Source organism: Callospermophilus lateralis, chromosome 9 (genome assembly GCF_048772815.1).
Source record: "Callospermophilus lateralis isolate mCalLat2 chromosome 9, mCalLat2.hap1, whole genome shotgun sequence".
Classification (NCBI taxonomy): domain Eukaryota; kingdom Metazoa; phylum Chordata; class Mammalia; order Rodentia; family Sciuridae; genus Callospermophilus; species Callospermophilus lateralis.
This window is the reverse complement of record NC_135313.1, coordinates 54,301,695-54,323,617: the sequence shown is the minus strand read 5'-3', so window position 1 is coordinate 54,323,617 and position 21,923 is coordinate 54,301,695. Positions and strand designations below refer to the sequence as shown.

Genomic DNA, 21,923 nt, shown 5'->3' with positions numbered 1-21,923 from the left:
ACAAGAACAACACAACTTTTGTGAGTTGTATGTTATGTTAAAAAACCTCTCTGAGGTCTAGACAGGATTTGAAGTACAGCCGAAGTATTCTGGGGGAAAAAGGTGTGAGGAGAGTAGTGCTTTCCTGGAAGATTAGAAACACTTCCTTCTGCTAATGGGAGGAAAGATGGATGAAAAGCCAGAGGATGAAAGCATGAGTAGGTCCTTCCATACTACCTCACTTTAAGAGGAGGTAGCAAGCCTAGGGAGAAAAATGGCTGTGTGCTGATGGCCTACAGAATTTCCCAACACCTGGAGTGGGCCCCAAGGTAGCAGGGAGCTGTTGAACATTACTGTGAACTAAAAGGAGGCACAGACTTAACACTGTCAGTAAAGAAGGACTAAAAAAAAAAAACCATAGACATCTTGGTTGGTGCCTCCTCCAAAATCAGACTTGAAAAATAAGTAGATCTCCTAGTACCTTGGCACTACCTAACCACCCTAACCACCCTTTCCACTACCACCCTAGACTTAGATACCTTCGTAAAGGTAGACAAATACTGAAATGATGGGAGTCATGAATGATACCTCCCAATATAGAGTGCAGACTTGAAACATACATTAGGTTGATTGACAAAGGAATAAGTAAATCTTTTTTGTATACTTGAGTTTGTACACTGAAATCTTTGCATCTGGTTTGAACTTCTGGGCATGGCCTCATGGTGTAGTGGAAAGATCACTAATTGAGAATGATAGAAGCAAATTTCTGTCACTTAGAGGGTGACTTTGGACAAGTCATGAATCTACCCTGAGTCTCAAGATCCTCACCCATAAAATGTGGATAATAAAACCTCTCCTGACGACTCAGTTGTGTAGTGAGGAAAGGGATGTCACAGAGTACTGTTTGAGGCAGCAAGGCAGCCTACATAATAGTACCAAATGCCAAACATAATTAGAAGAAAAATACTAGTTAATTCCAACCTGTAGGAACTTGTAGCAAAGGCTGACCAGATATTTTTCAGTTTCATTTACTCTTCCTGGCATACAAAAAGGACATTTTTCAGCCTTTGTTGCAAAGTTAGGATAGAGCCATATTATTGTATTCTGGCTGATAGGATATAGCAGAATAATGGGCGGTGCTTGCAGTCTTAGCCACAGACCCTGCTGTGTGGTCTTATATATATACTCTATTCTTCTCCTGTGTCAGTGTTGAAGATGTTGGCCTTTTAAGATCAATGGAGCTTGAATTCCCAGGTCACCATTTGGAGGTGTCACCCGGGAAAGCTCCCAGGTTTACACTAGATCGTGATGCATGAGAAACTTTCATCCTGTCAAGTCAATAATATTGTGGGGGCTTTGTGTTGATGTAGCCTATCTACCCTATCCTAACACCATACTATAATAAATAATAATTATAGAACATATTGCTGTAATAGAAGTTATACGTATTATGAATGTATGCATATACATATAGATGAGATGTCTCAAAGCATGAAGGAGTGGCTCAGTCAATATCTTTCCTACCATATTACAAAGAACATAAAAGTTCTCCTCTTGGGCAAAGATGTCATAAGCACAAGTCACGATGACATTCAAGTCTGTCTGACTTGCACAGTGGAAGCACATTCACCTAGAAAGCTGGAGGAATCTCTCACTTGGAGTTGATACCTGTATGGGTACTCTGCACTGATGAAGATGATACTCTGAGATGAAGTATCATCTCAGCTGCTGAGCCCGTTTCTTGCCTGATCTAGTTGGCCACTTGTACTAGTCCCTTTTCATCTCAAACTCTCTATGGGCCCCGGCATTCTAACAGGGAGAACTCAGGGGATGCTCTGGACCTAGGTAATGAGGAAAGTCTGTTCTGTAGGGAGCACACAGCTGTTACAAAACATCTCAAAGCAGTAGGTTTTGCCTGTTTGCTTATTGCTACACACATTCCCCAAATGGTTTCAGCATACATACACATTTGCTACTCAAACCACCAGAGCAGTTGGAACCATTGACTGTACCCAGAGACTGAAACCTCACTGCAACCCTGGAAGCTGCTCATGCAGACAGTAGTGGTACTTTCTCCAGAAACTACACTCTCTTTGTTCAGAGCTGGCTAGAGACACAGTTATCTTTGAGGCCTGGGGCTTCAAATTACCTTTGCTACAAGCCTGGTCATCACCTTTCCCTGGATAAGGCTTTATTCTAACACAGCTAGTCGGTAGGATCCCTAGGGAGAACCAGGCATTTCATTCCTCCATTAACAAATACTCCCCCTCTCTGGGACCAGTTAGCTGACTTTTGACCCGTGGCAGAGAATCTTGCCCAGTGGTCATGCAGACTTGGGCCACTGGTCACAGAGGATGAATGAAGAGCCACAAATACAACAGGAAATCTGACATCATAACTGAATAAAATCTCAAAACTCCCATCCTGCTGAACTCTGGTAAGTGCTGTTGTTACATAACCTTCAGATAAATGTCACTACTCTTCAGGAAAAGAAGGCATTAGTACACTTTCTATAAGTATTTTCATTATTGTGATGAAAATTGGTAACCTTAAGTACAAAGATACTTTAGCTGTATTTGTTTGTTTGACAGTGCTGGGGCCTCATGCATGCTAGGCAAGCACTCTTCCACTGGACTGCATCCCCAGCCCTACTTTAGCTGTTTTTAACTGTTGCTTTCTAACATAAAGTTGGTTTTTTTTTTTTTTTTAATCATGAAATTATTTTGTACCGATTATAGTAAATTTAAAGTACAAAGAGGTATGTACAGTTTTTGCATAACACTAATCAGCTTTTGCCTTGTGATGTAGTTAACCATGTATGTCTTTCTCCCCTTCATATGTTCTTGATGGAAGAAATGATAGCAATATCTTTAGTTTTGTATAGCTCATAACACCCACCACAAACATTAAATGTTTGTGAATGAATGTCATGACCTTCCATCCTCCAGGTCTGCTCAACAGAAATAACCACTAGTTCCAGCTTTTTGTTTATATCTCTATGGATATATATATCTACAACAAATATGTTGTAGATAACAAACAACTGTGTATGCAAGTGCATATGTGATCCATTTCTTTCTAAAAAATATTAATATAGCATGCCATATATATTAGTTTGCAATAGTTTTTTCAAATACTTTTTTTTTCTTGCAGATGGACACAATACCTTTATTTTATTATTTTTATGTGGTGCTGAGAATCAAATCCAGTACCTCACGCCTGCAAGGCAAGCATTCTACCACTGAACTACAACACCAGACGGCAATAGTTCCCCCTGCACCCCTCACCCTGGGGTGCCAGGGATCTAACCCAGAACCTTATGCATGCTAGGCAAGCAAGTACTTTATCACTAAGCTACACACCTCCAGCCCTATTTTGCTATCTGAAAACACACACACACACACACACACACACACAATTTTACAATTTTTTTTTTCTTTTTGCAGTTCTGGGGATCAAACCAAGGCCTCTATATCCTAGGCACTTTACCACTAAGCTAAATTTCCAGCTCCTAAAATCTGCTTTTTTCACTTAGGAATATATCTTGATGATATACATTAACACATATAGATATGATTGCTCTTTTGTGTGTGTCTCACCCCATTGCAGCGCTACAGTATAAATCATTTAACCAGTCTCTATAAACAAGGTGTGTGTGTGTGTGTGTGTGTGTGTGTAAAGACTCCTCTGGGCTGTGCCAGCATGGGACTCCTCTCCAACATCCTTCCTTAGAATTCATCCTCTTCTGAATCAGAGATCCAGATCACAGGTGGTGGACTGCTCTCTGAGTGAGAACTTCCAAGACCAAGGACCCTGGCTGACAAGTTGGTACGCTTGATTCTTAAGAAGGAACTGAGAGGACTGGGGTTGTAGCTCTGTGGTAGAGTGTTTGCCTCACATGTGGAAGGCACTGGGTTTGATCCTCAGCAGCACATAATAATAAAAAATAAAGGTATTGTGTTCATCTACAACTAATAAATATATATATATAGAAGGAACTGAGGGTCTTATGCAACAATTGACATTCTGGATAGCCAAACAGATGGGCTTATGTCTTTTCTCTGCTCCTAGTAGATTCACAGTTTGTTTTTTATTTTTATTTTTTAGTTGTAGATGTAAACAATACCTTTATTTTATTTCTTTATTTTTTATGTGGTGCCAGAGGACAGGGTGATTGAACCCAGTGCCTCACACATGCTAGGCAAGCGCTCTACCACTAAGCCACAACCCCAGCCCATAGATTCACAGTTTTAACCCATTCTGCAACTTAAAATATTTTTTCTTCCTTTCCATTTTTTTTTTTTTTTGCAGTGGTAGGGATGGAACCCAGACCTCATTCATACTAGACAAGTGCTCTACCACTGAGCCTCACCCCAGCCAAGTCCCCAGCCTTTAAAATTGTTTTTTAACTTCAAGTTTGGGAGATTGAATTAATTATACTCCTTATTCCAAAGTACCTCCTCCTCTTTAGTCTCTTCAAGGCCCCTCTCTTATTTTATCTATTATCTATCTATCTATCTATCTATCTAGTATTTGTCCCTCCTTCCAAACTATTTCCTCTTACCAAAGCAACCATTCTTCTCTATTTAATTGAATGTGTACCTTTTTTTGCGGGGGGTGAGTACTGGGTTTTGAATCCAGGGGTGATCTACTAATGAGCAATATCCATAACCCCCCCTTTTTTTTAACCTGTACACAGATTTTTTTATTGGTTATTCAAAACATTACAAAGATTGCAGAATCACATCGGTTACACATCCACATTTTTACATAATGCCATAATAGTAACTGTTGGATTCTGCTACCTTTCCTATCCTCTACTATCCCCCCTCCCCTCCCCTCCCATCTTCTCTCTCTACCCCTTCTACTGTAATTCATTTCTCTCCTTATTTTTTCCCTTCCCCCTCAAATTCTCTTATATGTAATTTTGTATATCAATGAGGGTCTCCTTCCATTTCCATGCAATTTCCCTTTTCTCTCCCTTTCCCTCCCACCTCATGTCTCTGTTTAATGTTAATCTTTTCCTCCTGCTCTTCCTCCCTGCTCTGTTCTTGGTTGCTCTCATTATATCAAAGAAGACATTTGGCATTTGTTTTTTAGGGACTGGCTAGCTTCACTTAGCATAATCTGCTCTAATGCCATCCATTTCCCTGCAAATTCCATGATTTTGTCATTTTTTAGTGCTGCGTAGTACTCCATTGTATATAAATGCCACATTTTTTTATCCATTCATCTATTGAGGGGCATCGGGGTTGGTTCCACAGTCTAGCTATTGTGAATTGTGCTGCTATGAACATCGATGTGGCAGTATCCCTGTAGTACGCTCTTTTAAGGTCTTCAGGGAATAGTCTGAGAAGGGCAATAGCTAGGTCAAATGGTGGTTCCATTCCCAGCTTTCCCAGGAATCTCCATACTGCTTTCCAAATTGGCCGCACCAATTGGCAACCCCACCAGCAATGTACAAGAGTACCCTTTTCCCCACATCCTCACCAGCACTTGTTGTTGTTTGACTTCCTAATGGCTGCCAATCTTACTGGAGTGAGATGGTGTTTTAGGGTGGTTTTGATTTGCATTTCTCTGACTGCTAGAGATGGTGAGCATTTTTTCATTGTACACAGATTTTTTAAAATTACTTGAATCTAATAGTAATTGGTCATAAAATATGTAATTATTATTTTTTAAATTTTAAATTTATTCTAATTTGTTATACATGACAGCAGAATGCATTTCAATTCATAGTACACATATAGAGCACAATTTTTCATGTCTCTGGTTGTACACAAACCAGTCACACCATCTCATTCCACCATCTTTCCAATCCCCATGCCCCTCACTTCCCCTCCCTCCCCTTTGCCCAATCAAAGTTCCTTCATTCTTCCCATGCTTCTCCCCACTCCATCCCCATTATGGATCAGCATCCACATATCAGAGAAAACATTTAGCCTTTGGGTTTGGGGGATTGGCTTACTTCATCTAGCATGATATTCTCCAACTCCATCCATTTACCTGAAAATGCCATGATTTTATTCTCTTTTAATGCTGAGTAATATTCCATTGTGTATCTATACCACGGTTTCTTTATCAATTCATCAATTGAAGGGCATCTATATTGGTTCCACTATTTAGCTATTGTGAATTGTGCTGCTATAAACACTGATGTGTCTGCATCACTGTAGTATGCTGTTTTTAAGTCCTTTGGTATAAACTGAGGAATGGGATAGCTGGGTCAAATGGTGGTTCCTCCAGGTTTTCCAAGGAATCTTCATACTGCTTTCCAGATTGGTTGCACCAATTTGCAGTCCCACCAGCAATGTATGAATGTGCCTTTTCCCCCTCATCCTCACCAACACTTATTGTTGTTTGTATCCTTAATAGCTACCATTCTTACTGGAGTGAGATGAAATCTTATAGTAATTTTGATTTGCATTTCTCTAATTGCTAGAGATGTTGAACATTTTTTCATACACTTGTCGACTGATTGTATATCGTGTCTGTTCAGTTCCTTGGCCCATTTGTTGATTGGGTTATTTGCTTTCTTTTTTTTTTTTTTTGGTGGTTTTTTTTTTTTTTTTGGTTTTTTGAGATTTTTATGTATACTAGACATTAGTGCTCCACCTGATATGCATGTGGTAAAAACTTGCCCCCATTCTGTAGTCTCTCTCTTCACCTCACTGATTATTTCTTTTGCTGAGAAGAAGCTTTTTAGTTTGAATCCATCCCATTTATTGATTCTTGATTTTATTTCTTGCACTATAGGAGTCTTATTAAGGAAGTCAGGGCTTAATCTGACATGATGAAGATTTGGGGCTACTTTTTCTTCTATTAGGCACAGGGTTTCTGGCTTAATTCCTAGGTCCTTGATCCACTTTGAGTTGAGTTTTGTGCTGGTGACAGATAGGGGTTTAATTTCATTTTGCTGCATATGGTTTCCAGTTTTCCCAGCACCATTTGTTGAAGAGACTATCTTTTCTCCAATATATGTTTTTGATGCCTTTGTCTAGTATGAGATAACTGTATTTATGTGGGTTTGTCTCTGTGTCCTCTATTCTGTACCATTGGTCTACAAGTCTGTTTTGGTGCCAGTACCATGCTGTTTTTGTTACTATTGCTCTGTAGTAGAGTTTGAGGTCTGGTATAGTGATGCCACCTACTTCACTCTTCTTGCCAAGGATTGCTTTGGTATTTTGGGTCTCTTATTTTTCCAGATGAATTTCATGATTGCTTTTTCTATTTCTCTGAGGAATGTCATTGGGATTTTGATTGGAATTGTATTAAATCTGTATAGTGCTTTTGGTAGTATGGTCATTTTGACAGTATTAATTCTGTCTATCCAAGAACAAGGGATATCTTTCTGTCTTCTAAGGTCTTCTTTATTTTTTTTTCTTTAGTGTTCTGTAATTTTCATTGTAGAGGTCTTTTTCACCTCTTTGAATCCCAAGTATTTTATTTTATTTTGAGGCTATTGTAATTGGGGTAGTTTTCCTAGTTTATCTTTCAGAGGATTTGTTACTGATATACAGAAATGCCTTTGATTTATGGGTGTTGATTTTGTATCCTGCTACTTTGCTGAATTAATGTATTAGAAGTTTTCTGGTGAGATTTTTTTTGGATCCTTTAGGTATAGAATCATGGCTTCACCAAATAGTGATAATTTGAGTTCTTCTTTTCCTATCCATACCCCTTTAATTTCTTTCATCTGTCTAATTGTTCTGGCTAGAGTTTCAAGAACTATATTTAATAGAAGTAGTGAAAGAAGGCATTCCTGTCTTCTTCCAGTTTTTAGAGGAAATTCTTTCCATTTTTCTCCATTTAGAATGATGTTGGCTTTGGGCTTAGCATAGAAAACTTACAATGTTGAGATATGTTCCTGTTATCCCGAGTTTTTATAGTGTTTTGAACATGAAGAGGTGTTGTATTTTGTCAAATGCCTTTTCTGCACCAATTGAGATGATCATATGATTTTTATCTTTAAGTCTATTGATGTGATGAATTACATTTATTGAAATCTGTATGTTGAACCAACCTTACATCCCTGGAATAAACCCCACTTGATTGTGGTGGACTATCTTTTTGATATGTTTTTATATTTGATTTGTCAGAATTTTATTGAGAATTTTTGCATCTATGTTCATTTGAGATATCGGTCTAAAGTTTTCTTTCTTTGATGTGTCTGTACCTGGTTTTGGAATCACAGTGATATTGCCTCATAGAATGAGTTTTGAAGTGTTTCCTCTTTTTCTATTTCATGAAATAATTTGAGGAGTATTGGTATTCGTTCTTCTTTGAAGGTCTTGTAGAGCTGTGTATTCATCTGGTCCTGAGCTTTTTCTTGGTTGGTAGGCTTCTGATGGAGTCTTCTATTTCATTGCTTGAAATTGATCTGTTTAACTTGTGTATATAATTCTGATTCAGTTTGGGCAAATCATAGGACTCTAGAAATTTGTCAATGCCTTTGATATTTTCTATTTATTGGAGTACAAATTTTCAAAATAATTTCTAATTATCTTCTGTATTTCTGTGGTGTCCATTGTGATATTTCCTTTTTTATCATAGATGTTAGTAATTTGAGTTTTCTTTCTCTTTCTCTTTATGAGCATGGGTAAGGATTTATCAATTTTATTTATTTGTTCAAAGACCAATTTTTGGTTTTTATCATTTTTTTCAATTGTTTCTTTTGTTTCAATTTCATTGATTTCAGCTCTAATTTTAATAATTTCCTGTCTTCTACTGCTTTTGGTGTTGATTTGTTCTTATTTTTCTAGGGCTTTGAGATGTAATGTTAGGTCATTTATTTGTTGACTTTGTCTTCCTTTAAGGAATAAACTCCATTCAATGAACTTTCCTCTTAGTACTGCCTTCATGTGTCCCAGATATTTTTGATATGTTGTATCAGTGTTATCATTTACCTCTAAGAATTTTGTAATTTCCTCTTTGATGTCTTCTGCAACTCATTGTTCATTCAAAAGCATATTATTTAGTCTCCAGGTGTTGGAGTAGCTTCTATTTTTTATTTTATCATTGAATTCTAATTTCATTCCATTATGACCTTTTAGATTACAGGGTAGTATCTCTACTTTTTTGTATTTGCCAAGAGTTGCTTTGTGGCATAATATATGGTCTATTTTAGATAAGGACCATGTGCTGATGAAAATAAAGTGTATTCACTCATTGATAGATGAATATTTTATATATCTCTGTTGAGTTTAAGATATTGATTGTATTATTGAGTTCTATAGTTTCTCTGTTTACCTTTTGTTTGGAAGATCTATCAAGTGGTGAGAGAGGTGTGTTAAAGTCCCTGAAAATTATTGTGTTGTGGACTATTTGCTCTTGAACTTCAGAAAGAGTTTGTTTGATGAACATAGATGCTTTGTTTGGGGCATACATGTTTATAATTTTTATGTCTTGTTGATGTATGGGTTCCCTTAAGCAGTATGAAATGTCCTTCTTTATCTTTTTTGATTAACTTTGGCTGAAGTCTACTTTATTTGATATGAGGATGGAAACCCCTGCTTATTTCCACAGTCCATGAGAGTGGTATGTTTTTTCCCAACCTTCCACCTTAAGTCTGTGGGTGTCTTTTCCTATGAAACGAGTCTGTTGGAGGGAGCATATTGTTGGTTCTTTATTATTATTATTATTTATTTATCTAATCTTCCAGTCTATGTCTTTTGATGGTGAGTTTAGGCCATTAACATTTAGGGTTATTATTGAGACATGATTTGTATTCCCAGTCATTCATGTTTATTTTTGTTATTTAACTTGACTACATTTTTCCTTTGAATGTTTTTTTCCTTTAGTGTAATACCTCTCTTTGCTGATTTTCATTGTTGTTTTTCATTCCTCCTAGTGGAATATTTTTCCAAGGATGTTCTGTAGTGCAGGCTTTCTAGTTTTAAATTCGTTTAACTTTTGTTTACCGTGGAAGGTTTTTATTTCATCATCAAATCTAAATATTAATTTTGGTAGAGAAAATTCTTGGTTGGCATCAGTTTTCTTTTAGAGCTTGGTATATGTTGTTTCAAGATCTTCTAGCTTTCAGGGTCTGGTTTAAAAAATCTGTAGCGATCCTAATTGTTTTTCCCCTATGTATAATCTGATTCCTTTCTCTTGTGGCTTTTCAAATTCTCTACTTATTCTATGTGCTAGGCATTTTCATTATAATATGCCTTGGTGTAGATCTGTTGTGATTTTATATATTTGGTGTCCTATAAGCCTCATATATTTGATTTTCCAATTCATTATTCATGTTTGGGAAATTTTCTGATATTATCTCATTGAATAGATCGTTCATTCCTTTGGTTTGTAACTCTATGCCTCCCTCTATCCCAATAATTCTTAAATTTGGTCTTTTTATGTTATTCCATAATTCTTGAATGTTCTGCTCATGGTTTCTTACCATCTTCACTGTGGGGTCAACTTTATTTTCACGATTATAAATTTTGTCTTCATTGTCTGAGGTCCTGTCTTCCAAGTGATCTAATCTGTTGGTGGTGCTTTATATTGAGTTTTTAATTCGGTTTATTATTTCTTTCATTTCAAGAATTTCTGTTTTTTTTTTTTCAGAACCTCTATCTCCTTATTGAAGTGTTCTTTGGCTTCCTGTATTTGCTTATGTAGCTCTTTATTAAAATGATATTTTGATGCCTGTGTTTGCTCTCTTATATCATCTTTTAATTCACAGAACATTTTAATTATGTATATCCTAAACTCCTTTTCTGTCGTTTCTTCTGTTGTGCTGGCCATGGATTCTAACAATGTAGCACTTTGGTTTGTTTGGGGCACTTTCCCTTGTTTTTTCATGTTGTTCATGTGTCTTCCCTTCTAGCATTGAGGATCTGAGGTGTTACAATTTTTACCCTATAGGGTTACAGTGTCTCTGCAGGGTTTCAATACCTCTCCTTTAATGGGGAGAACAATATTAACAGATCCCAATACAAACAATATACAGCCTTAAACCAAATAGTTGTAGATGTTTACGGTTTTGTCACAATATACAGTTCAATTATTATCTACAATATAAACAATAAGTTTGCAAAAGGATCTACAGTTTCTGCTGGTGGACAAAGAGAGAACAGGAGGCGGGGTGTAGGATGAGATGTAAAGGAGACAGAAGGTGAGCATATAGTTATTAGATCTTAGGAAGCATGAACGAGTAATCTAAAGAAGTTGGCTAGTAGCAGGAGGAAAGAGAGAAAGTGATTTTGGGGAGACAAGTAAGTGGGAAGACAATAGAGTACCAAAAAAAACTCAAACATAAATGTTAAGAAAAGTAAAAAAAGGAAAAATAGGAGATAAGAAATATACAGCACAACTACAATATTCTCAGTAACCTAATTCATGAAAAGTAGTTGGTTTCACAGATGTTGGAGATGTGAGGGTGGGAGAAGAGAGAGAAAAGAAAAAGATAAGAGAGAAAAAATTTTTTGAAGGAAGTTGCAAGGATGCTTCCCTTCTCTCCAATATGTGTGGTTGTCTGCTGTCTGCTGGTAACTCTACCCTCAGATGGTGAAGGTTATTAGGGTAGAAGGTTTGGCCTTGAGGGGCAGAGCTCCTAGAGGTGTGGATACCATTTGTCCTTCCCTGATGGGAGACTGCACCCCAAGGATCTCTTATGGAGTCTGCTCATGTGATGTGGGTGTCTGGTCTTATCTCCTTAAGTCGCCTGTAGACTTCACAATTCCTGATCTCTAATTTAGTCTCTAAACTATATCTCACTCACCCCTCTCTTTCTACTTCCCAATCAGGAACCTTTCTCTCCGGAAGTCTTGTGGGTTCTGCTCTGGGGGCTGCGCACCCATAGTGGAGAGCTGTTTTGGCAGTTCAGGACTGAACTGTTTTGGCTATGGATTGGCCAGTAGCCGCAAACACTGTGCCAGGTTAGCGGCTGTAGGGGGAGAGTAGGGAGTTGGGGACTATAGGTATCTTGATATTGCTTCTAGGCCCCAGCCGGTAGGAGTTGGAAGTTGCCCCAACTAAAGATGGCAACAAAGATGTCCCAAGATGGAGGTGGCTGCTTTCAGATATGGGGGTTGTGTCTGGCAGGGCCCGGGTGGCATTGGGAGGCGTGTTCAGAGGTGCAGCTCTGTGACATGCAGTGTTGTGGCTGGTGGCTGTCTCCAGACCCTATGTGTTGTCCCCAGGTGCAGGCTACTACATGTAGGGGACTATGGCAGTGGTTGCAGTGTCCCAAGATGGAGGCAAAGCGGGGAGTCCCATGTTGGTAGATGGGGGTCCACACGGGAGTAGCAGCCAGAGGTCCTGCATGTGGGCAGCAGCCAGGGTCCTGTGTAGGAGTGGCAGCTGGGATTCCTGCATGGGTGGGCAGCTAGAGGTCCTGGTGGGTGCTGATGCTGGTGGTCCTGCTTGGCACAGTGGCTGGGAATCCTGTGTGGGAGCAGCTGTCAGGAATCCTCTAATAACTCGCAGAGAAACAGTATTCCCACTACTTGAATCCCAGGTCATGGAGTCACACAGAATGCAGCCTCCTTCTAGCCTGCCATCTTCGATCTCCTGTTCCCAGCCCTTTTAATTTTATTTGAGACAGGGTCTCACTAAGTTGCCAAGGTTTCCCTTGAATTTGTAATCCTCCTGCCTCAGAACCCAGAGTACCTGGAATTATAGGCATGTTCCACCATGCCTGGCTAATATGTATCTTTCAGTGTGTGTGAGTTGTATAAGCTGGTTGCAACACAGGTTGTGTTATTATATTGTGTGTAGCTTCTTATTCACTCTTCTAAGGACAACAATGTATGTGTATTTCACTTACACCAGACTGCTGCTGCTATTGGCTGTCCTCAAATGCTCAAACCACTATTCTACAAAATATTAGACCATTCTGTTGGTGAGCATAGAGGCATAAAGTGAATCTGAGAGCCTGGAGATCATGTAGTCTTCGTTCAATTTCCAACTAACAGGTTTGAGTAATATATTTATATATCTTAAAAGGCAGCATGATAAAAGGATAAGCTAGAAACTTGGAGGTTTAAGAGTTGGCTGGGAGTCAGGCTCCCTTAACTTCTATCGGCTTCCCAAACCCCAGGTCACCCCAAATAGTAACAAACCATGTAAACATGATGAGCTTTCCATAGCTCATAGCTTTAGGACAAGTACTTAGGCCTCTCACTTCTAATCAGTCCTCTACAAAGGACTGTGTCCACCTACACTGACTGTTAGTGGAGTACCAAGTCAATTCCCAAGATGGTCTCAAGTTAGAGGCATAATTTAATTTATGAACTAATATAGTCATCCCAAACTCAGATCCATTTGAGGTCAAAAGCAGTTTCCCCAGTGTTCAGAAATTCCTCTCTGAACTTCCTGCCACTTTCACCAGCCCCCATTCTTCCTCCTCTCCCTCTATTCTTTTCTATTATCAGGTCTGATATAGGTTGAATTGTGCTCCACCCCTGGAAGTCCTAGTCCTCAGGACCTTGGAATATGACCTTATTGTGAAATAATATCTACTTGGATGTAATTAACTAAGATGAAGTCATACTGGAGTAGGATGGGCCAAACATGACTGTGTCCATATAAGAAGACCATGTGAAGACACAGAGACATAAGGAGAAAATGATGTGAAGAAGGAGTGATAAATCAATGACCAAGGAACACCAATGATAGCCACCTATCACTAGAAGCTAGGAAAGGGTGAGACAACAGATTTACCCTCAGAGATTTCAGGAAGAAACAACCCTACCAACACCTTGATTTTAGACATCTAGCTTCCAGAACAATAAGAATACAAATTTCTGTTCTTTTAAGCCACCCAATTCGTAGTACTATATGGCAGTCCGGGAAGTAAATACAAAACTCTACAGTCCTTTCTGAGCCTAGGCTCCATAGGGAGACTGTATTAGTCCATTTTCTGTTACTATAAAGAAATACCTGAGACTGGGTGCTCATAAAGAGAAGAGGTTTATTTAGCTTATGTTTTGGAAGCTGAAAGTCCAAACAAAATGACACTGGTTCTGGCAAGGGCCCCCTTATTTGCATCACCTTATAGTTGTGGTTGTCACAGTGGCAGGACTTCAAGCAAGAAGAAATCACACCACTAGAAAAAGGAGCCAGAGAGCAGGGAATGGCCCATAATTACCTCTTACTAAGCTCTACTTCTTAAAGGTTTACCACCTCAACACCCCCCCCCCCCCCCGCCGAGGACAAAGCTTCCAATACATGAACTCTTGGAGGACAAACCATATCCAAACCATAAATGAGTCATTGAGCAAGGTTTTGACCAGTACCCCTGGTTCCAATGCCCCTGCCCTATACAGCCAGTCTTGCTAATCCCAATTCGGGATATAACACACCATCTAATTTCCGGCTGCAGTCTGTGGCTGTCCAGATGATAGTGAAATTAGATGAACTGGTTATACTGCAATGTCTCCAACTACAATTCACTGCTCTCTGAGCCTGAGCAATCTTCCATCACACTGAACTAAGTATCATAAAGATTCCTAACTAGTGGGGTGAGAAGGGCTTGCGGTTAAAATAAAAGCTGGGCCTCATTGCTTTACTTCATTTAAAATTTGTTCTGAATTTCTAAAATCCATTAGGGGGAGTTAGGGAATTCACATGTTTTGCAGAGGAGTGTAAAGGTAGGTCACATTTCCCTTCATGCATATCTCTTGTCAGAGATTAATACACAGGGAAAGGAGTTTGAATTCAGGCTTGCCTGACTACTTACCTCTCTTTTTAGCTTGTTTCACCCAGCCTCTTGTTGACTCGCTCCACTAAAATTGTTCTTTGAATGATCATCAATGGCTGTTTAGATACCAAATCTAATAATTCCCCCTCATTCTTTGTTCACATCCTCTCATTTAAAATTGATGACTTTCTCTTCTTTCTTGAAGTTGTTTCTTTGTTCTGCATTTCTGCTCTTCCAGTCTTCCCTCTAACTCCATTTCCTTCTCCTTTTCCCTAAAGTTATATCCCAATATCATCTTTGGTCATTTTTTCTAGTACTAGAGATTGAACCTATGGGCACTTTACTACTGAGTTACAGCCTCAGTCCTTTTTAAAATTTTATTTTGAGACAGAGAATCTAAGTTGCTGAGGCGGGACTTGAACTTTCGATCCTCTTGCCTCAACCTCCTCAGTCACTGTGATTATAGACCTTCATGCCTGCCCAACTTCCTTGGTCATCTTGTTGTCGTTTCTCTGCTCTTTCTTGGTCATTTCATCCAAACTCCTATTTTTCTATCTACTGGCATAATTTTGCAGGGCGTCTGCAAATCATCTTGGCCTTGAGCTTTTCTTTCAAGGTCCCCATTTCTAGCTGCCTCTGGGATGTCACTATTGGTTGCCTCCCTACTTTAAACTCAACATGCCTACAAATGGACTCAAGTTTCTCCCCCTAGAGATTCTACATATTTTGTACATCTTCAGGAATGTAACACATGGCCACCAATGCAGTTCTGACAGTATGGTGGTGCTCAGGCCACTTCCCCGCTCAGAAAGCTCCAATGGCTTCCTACTGCCCAAAGTAAAAAGTCCAACCCTATTGTCCAATAATGCCTTGCTCATAACCCCAACCCTTCTTTACAACCAAAATGTTCTCTCTTTTCCTCCCATGTAGCCTTCATAGCAGTTAGGCTCAACTTCTCATTGAGCTCCAAACGCTCCACACCTTTTGGCTTCCTTCCTTGCCACCTAAGTTTAGAGTCCATCTTCCCAGAGTAGGCTCCTTTACTCTATTCCTGAATTTCCTAATCATTCTCATTCTTTAAAGCTCAGTTCCAATGTCACTTTCATAAAGCCATGAATGACTGCTCTGTCCTGCCCACCTAACTAGAAATTACTTCTCTAGTCTCTGAGTTCTCATAGCTCTTTTTCAAACCTCCTTTTTATGAACCTAACATTCATCTATGTATGAAGTTATTTGTATGAGTGATAATAAATACAATTTTTTCCCTTTCTCTTTCTGATGGTGGGGATCAAATGCAGAGACTTGTGTGTGGCAGGCAAGAGCTCTACCACTGAGCTACACCTCCAGCTCTCCTTTGTTCAAATCTTAATGCAATCTTGTTTAATTCTCCTGTTGATTTTATGAGTTGTACTATTATCCTCAATTTGCAAGTTAGGAAACTGAGGCACGGAGAGTTCATCCTTATCCAAGGGTAAATAAGTGGGTTCAAATGATACAGATGCAGTCAGCCTCCAGAGTTCAGACTTCTAACTACTACTACATGAGACACTATTTTGGTTTATTAGACAGGAAGCTCCTGGATGGTAATAACCCTGATTCCTAATGCTATCATTATACTTTAAAGAAGTTTTTGTTTGTAGGTTTTGTGGCACTGGGAACTGAACCCAGCGGCTTTTTATCATGGAATTACATCCCTAGCATCCCTTCTTTTTATTTTGAGAGTCTTGCTCTGTGGACAAGGCAGGTCTTCAACTTGTGATCCTGCTGCCTCGGTCTCCCCAGTTGTTGGGATCATAGGTATGTGCCACCGCACCCAGGTCACTTTAAAGTTCTGAGAAAAGGAAGAGAGTTCATTAAAAATTCTTTTTTTCTCCTTACTGAGTAAATTGGTGTCTTTCATATGGTATTTGCTGCAAATACTATAGCTCCATTGCCCCACCCCTCTCCATCTCTCTTTGCCCTCTTGCTCTCAGCCTGTGGAAAAGGGTCTGTTCTAAGGAAGGGCAAAGGGGCCTCCCTCTTCCTAGTCTAAGAAATCTCAGGAGTTCTCTAGGGCAGTGTAGACTTCCTGAGTAATGCTCAAGTGGCCTCCCTCTTCAGCTAGCAAGTACTCTACTTTTGTAACCTCAGCTTGTTCCAGTGAATGAACTTCTTGAAATAAACACAGAGGAACAGGACTTTTTATTATCTCCAGATGGAATTGTACAGGCTTGGAAACTGTTGAAATATCTCTGCTCTGCCTGGATCAAACTTCTGTTATCTTCCCAAAGGGAACAAAGTTTCTTTCATTGAGAAATAGTAAATTTTGTGTTAACTAATTTAAACCAACTTAGATTAAATTCCACCAATAGACTCTCCAAAATCCAGATTTTTATGATGTGCTTTTTATTTAATTTTGTATCCTCCCCACCTGATCCACCTTTCCCTCCCCCTAGTTTTGGGGATTGGACTCAGGGGTATTCTACCACTAAGCTATATCCCCAACCCTTTTCATTTTATTTTGAGACAGAGTCTTTCTAAATTGTTGAGGCTAGCCTTGAACTTGTGATCCTCTTCCTCAGGCTCCTGAGTTGCTGGAATTATAGGCGTGTGCCATCACATTTCTCTCCCTTTTAAAATCAGATTTTAGGCTGCATTGGCATGTGTGAGGACATATACACATAATTGTGAAATTGTTTTTGAATCATAAATCGAGGTTTAGTTATTGTTTTTTAAAATAAGGATTAACCTGAAAGTGGAAATACAAGGCCTTTAAGATATTTTATTTTTATTCAGTTAGTGGCAGTCAGTTGAGCAACTTCCGCACAAAAGGAGTCCAATAAACATCTAATGAATGAACACCATAAATACTTATAATTTGGGGCTATAAAATATAAAATATAATTGAAAAATGATGGTGCCACCTATTGGTGATGATATAAAATGTAACCTTATCACAGACATGTCATTTCATGTTTTACAATCATTTGTTACTTATTCTCACAGATATTCTAAGAGTAACTGAGGAGCTACAAGGAAGGCTTGAATCATGTGCATATGAGGGAGGCACCAATGTTTCAACTGGGTTGCTCTCTATTGGGTGCCTATTAAGCACTCAGCGTGTTGGAGGATGCCAGAGAATTGAAGACATATCTCCTGCCTTCAAGGATCATCTTATCTACTTGGGAAGAGACCTACCTACTAAGAACTGTCAACCAATACAACAAAATAATTAACAGCCTGACATTAAAATATATGATGTTCATTCCATGTGTATGGGTATATTTAATATACTGTATTATATGAAAACCATACTTTCTGAACCCACAGGACAGGAATAAGATTGTTTTTGTGCACAATTTACCTCAGGCCTACTATACCACACACCTGGCACTTAGTAGGAAATTGATAAATACTATTGAATAACTGAATAAGTCAGGTATCATAGTAAAATATATGTGGCTTATAGAAAACTTTAAATCAAGACTGGCAAAACAGATCAAAAAATATGTATAATCATAGGAAATCCTATAGAGGAAGTGAGTCTTGAGTTAGGTTCTGGAAAATTCCTTAAGGGACTTATAACCTAATAGATTAAAACCATCAGTGCAGAGAGACCTCTTGTACCCTTGGGTTTGGTTTGAATTTGAGATTTTTGTGGTTTGCTGTGCTAACCCACGCTTTTCCCTCACACATGGACTGGATTTTTGCTCCAAGTCCAAAGCAAAAGAAGAGAAGAAGACAGATGGTGGGTAGTTGCAAGAATGTATACATTAATTCTACTTGCGGAAGTTTTATGGGTGGGAATAATTCCTGAAGTAAGCAAGCAGCTTGTTTTCCTTCCTCCTGCCCTCCAACCCAATTGTGTGCTCCAAAGTATTCCTAAAATATTTGGCAATAAGTACTACAAATCTTAAAAATGATTGTGTTTTGATTTAGTACTTTTCCTTCTAAAAGTATGTTAAGGAAATAACCAGAAATGTGAACAGAAACTTTTGAAACAAAGAAAATATCACTATTCAGCATAAAAGCAGTTAATTTTTTTTAAGTTTAAATAAATAAGTTTTGATACTGATATAAGCCAATTCTTACATGATATTTAAAAATATGCCACAAAATTGTGTATGCATAGGTATCCCTGAATAGAATTATAGTTGTTTTAATTTTACTTATTGTATAAAATTTATGTCTTTGAGGGGTTGGGATTGTAGCTCAGTGGTAGGGTTCTTGCAGGCATATGCCAGGTTGGGTTTCATTTCCAGCACTGAAAAACAAAAAGTTTTTGAAATTTAGTGCATGTTCTGACTAGCATTCCTCTGGTTGTGCCCTACTTTCAATGTCTTTAACTAGTCCTTGATTAGACTATGTTGCAACTTCATAGAGAAAAGGTTAATATATAGAAAATTGATAATAATGCAAATGCTTCCTGTCCATAGGTATGATTTCTGTTTCTGTGATGCCAACACAAATTAATTTTGTCCAGTAGATAATATAAATCTTCATAAATCAAATTCCCATTGATTTAGCATATTAGTGATTCCCTCATTAATTACTGTCTTAAATAAAAAAATTCAATGTATTCATTTTACATTTCTCTGTAGTAATAATTTTGTCTTATTTTGAAAACCATTCTTTAACACTAAGTATTTCTTATATTCTAGGAAATACCTATTGTTTTCTACAATAAATATGTTACTAATTTTGGTAAACTTTTTAAGTATAACATGCATGCAGAAAAGTATAGAAGTTTAAAGATTAATGCATATCCACAAAATTAACATACCATGTACCTAAGACCCAAATCAAGGAATAGAACCTATCCCAAAGTGCTTTTGTGGCTCTTTCCTTGTCACTCTAACCACCTTCCTTTATTAAACACTATCCTGCCTTACAGCATCATGGATTCATAGTGTGTTCTCTTTTGTGTCTGGCTATCATGGCTATCATTAATGTATATGGTTACATAAAATTCTGTTCTTACATTCCCTTTGCTTTGTAGTGTTCCATTATCTGAGTAGATCACATAATGTCCATTCTAATGCTGATAGACATTCAGATTGTTTCTGGTTTGGGGGCTATTGTTAGTTGATAAGCAAGGCAGGCACTTTTACTTTTACAGAGGAGAAAACTGCCACTTCTTTAAAAGACTGTTAATGACCCTTCAAAGTTGTTTTTGTTGCAGCAAAAACTCTTGGAAAAACTTAGGAAGAACCAGCCAAGGTCACCCAGTCACACTGATTCACTCTTTTAGGCAACCTAGATTAAACTTGGCTCAGTCTATACTAAGCTAAGCATATTCAGAAACATTCCTGTCCAGTAATTTTTCCTTCTTAAACATGTGCTGTAGGACCTTGAACTGAGCATGCCCAGAACTGTTGTCCCCCACCACATGTACTTTCCTATATGAATATGTATAGATTCCCCAAACAAAATCCTCATGCTTCCTTTGTTTGGGGAGAGCACTGCTTTGCAGATAACCCCAGTGCTTTTCTTACTTGATGCAGGCAATAAACTATCTCCACTCTCTTACCTCCTGGTGTGCTTTTTGGCTTTGTACTCACCAAAAGCAAACCCATCACATTTGGTTACACTATTATGAATAATGCACCTATGAACACTTTGTACATTTTGTATCATTTTTGCTGACTCTACCATATGTTCATTTAGACTATGAAAGATAAACCTGAAATTTAAAAAATCAATTTCCTTTTTCTCTCTATGCAACATTCCATCAATATAAAATCCTTTCAATTAACAAGTTTTGAAATTTATATTCCAGATAATTAATCCTCATTCACACATTTTGTGAATTTCTATGATCTGATAATGAGATTAACAGCTAGTGGAGAAGTTTCCACCATAAGGAAATGTAGGGTAAGGAAGGGGAAATAGATTTGGATTTGGTAGAAGGCAGTTAAGTGTCAGGCTTTAGGGGTAGGATGTAGGAGAAGCAGCAGGAAGTGTAGATTACAGACATTTCCATTCATTGAAGTCTTGGCTACATCTCTTTGAAAAGAATCATTATAATGATTGTTAACGTGATTGATTGCTTTAAAAATAGTTTAGAGTTGGCAAAGCGCTTTTCTATCCATGATTGCATTTGATCTGACTCTCATGAAGAGATTGGTATTTTCATATCTGTCCTTATTTTCAATGCCTAACACTTAAAATTGGACATCACAGTTAGACTGGTGGATTAGGACTCCAATTCTTCCCCACCGAGAGGGTAGGTTCCATAATCTAAGTACATCTAGTTCGTTCTTTCCAGATCATTTTGGTAATTCTCCAGTTAATACTTATCTCAAAAGTAGTGAAAGGGAAGGAATAAAGAGGCAGAAGGAGCATAAAATATGCCCCCAATTACCTCTTTCATCATTAAAAATATTGTAAACTCTCAGAGACATGTCAAAATTCTATAATATTTGATTAAAGACCAAAAAAGTGGTGTAGAATGGCAGTATTTATACTTTGGCTTTCTGCAAGTGAAGAAGACAGTGGGATAGAGTGGAGTAGGTGAGGGTGGTGTGGAGATTCAGGATAGATCCAACCCAGCAGGCTTGGTAGGGGTAGGGCTGGCACTGGAATTGCCAAGCACAATCCAAGCTGGAAGGAAATTCTAGTGTACCTAAGAGTTTTGGATAAAATGGCGCAATGGACAGAAGAAAGTTCTAGAGAAGATGTGTTGAGTTTGAGAATGTGAATGTGATATCAGGGAAGGAGGTTGCTGTGGTGGCTTAGCAGCAAGTTTCAAATCTTGGAGGTGACAAAGAGGCCTAGGGAGGGGTGTTGTGAGGCATCTCAGTAAATCTGAAATATTTTCAGAGTTTTTATCTGGACCTGTGCTTTGGAATAGTGTACAAATATTCCAAAGTTTGAGATCTTCTAAATTGTTTTTTCAGGGCCTACTACAAAACTCTTACAGTCCTAAGGGTGACAGATGACAGGGGAAGTGGTTATGGTCTTCTATGGATGGTCAGGCAGAATGGAATTCACTTGGGAACCCCTGACAGGTACTCTCTTGTGTACTTTGCTTCAGTACCCTGAGAAAGGATTAAGGCTGATCCATGCCAACTCTGCCAATGGACTCACTCCAGCTAGGCAGACTTATTGTCTTTGACAGCTTCCAAGTGTGTGTTTTCTTAGAGATGGATTTCTCGAAAAAAAAAAAAAAAAAGCTATTCTTGTTGCCAAGGTATTAATTTAACAAGTTGCAAAATGCTAAAGGAGAACATGAAGATGTTTTTAAGCTTCATACTGGGCAAGTGGCAACTATTTGACACTACTCCTACACTAAAAGGACCAACAACTATGCTATGGATAT

General features: G+C 38.4%; 1 long non-coding RNA gene across 1 annotated transcript in view; it reads left to right on the top strand.

Moving 5' to 3' along the window:
- LOC143642135 (uncharacterized) overlaps window positions 1–17,867 on the top strand; it is a 39,022-nt gene extending 21,155 nt beyond the window's left edge. The window contains exon 3 of the long non-coding RNA XR_013155596.1: window positions 17,609–17,867. This is a non-coding gene — a long non-coding RNA (uncharacterized LOC143642135). The remainder of the gene's footprint in view (window positions 1–17,608) is intronic.
- The last annotated feature ends 4,056 nt before the right edge of the window (window positions 17,868–21,923 follow it).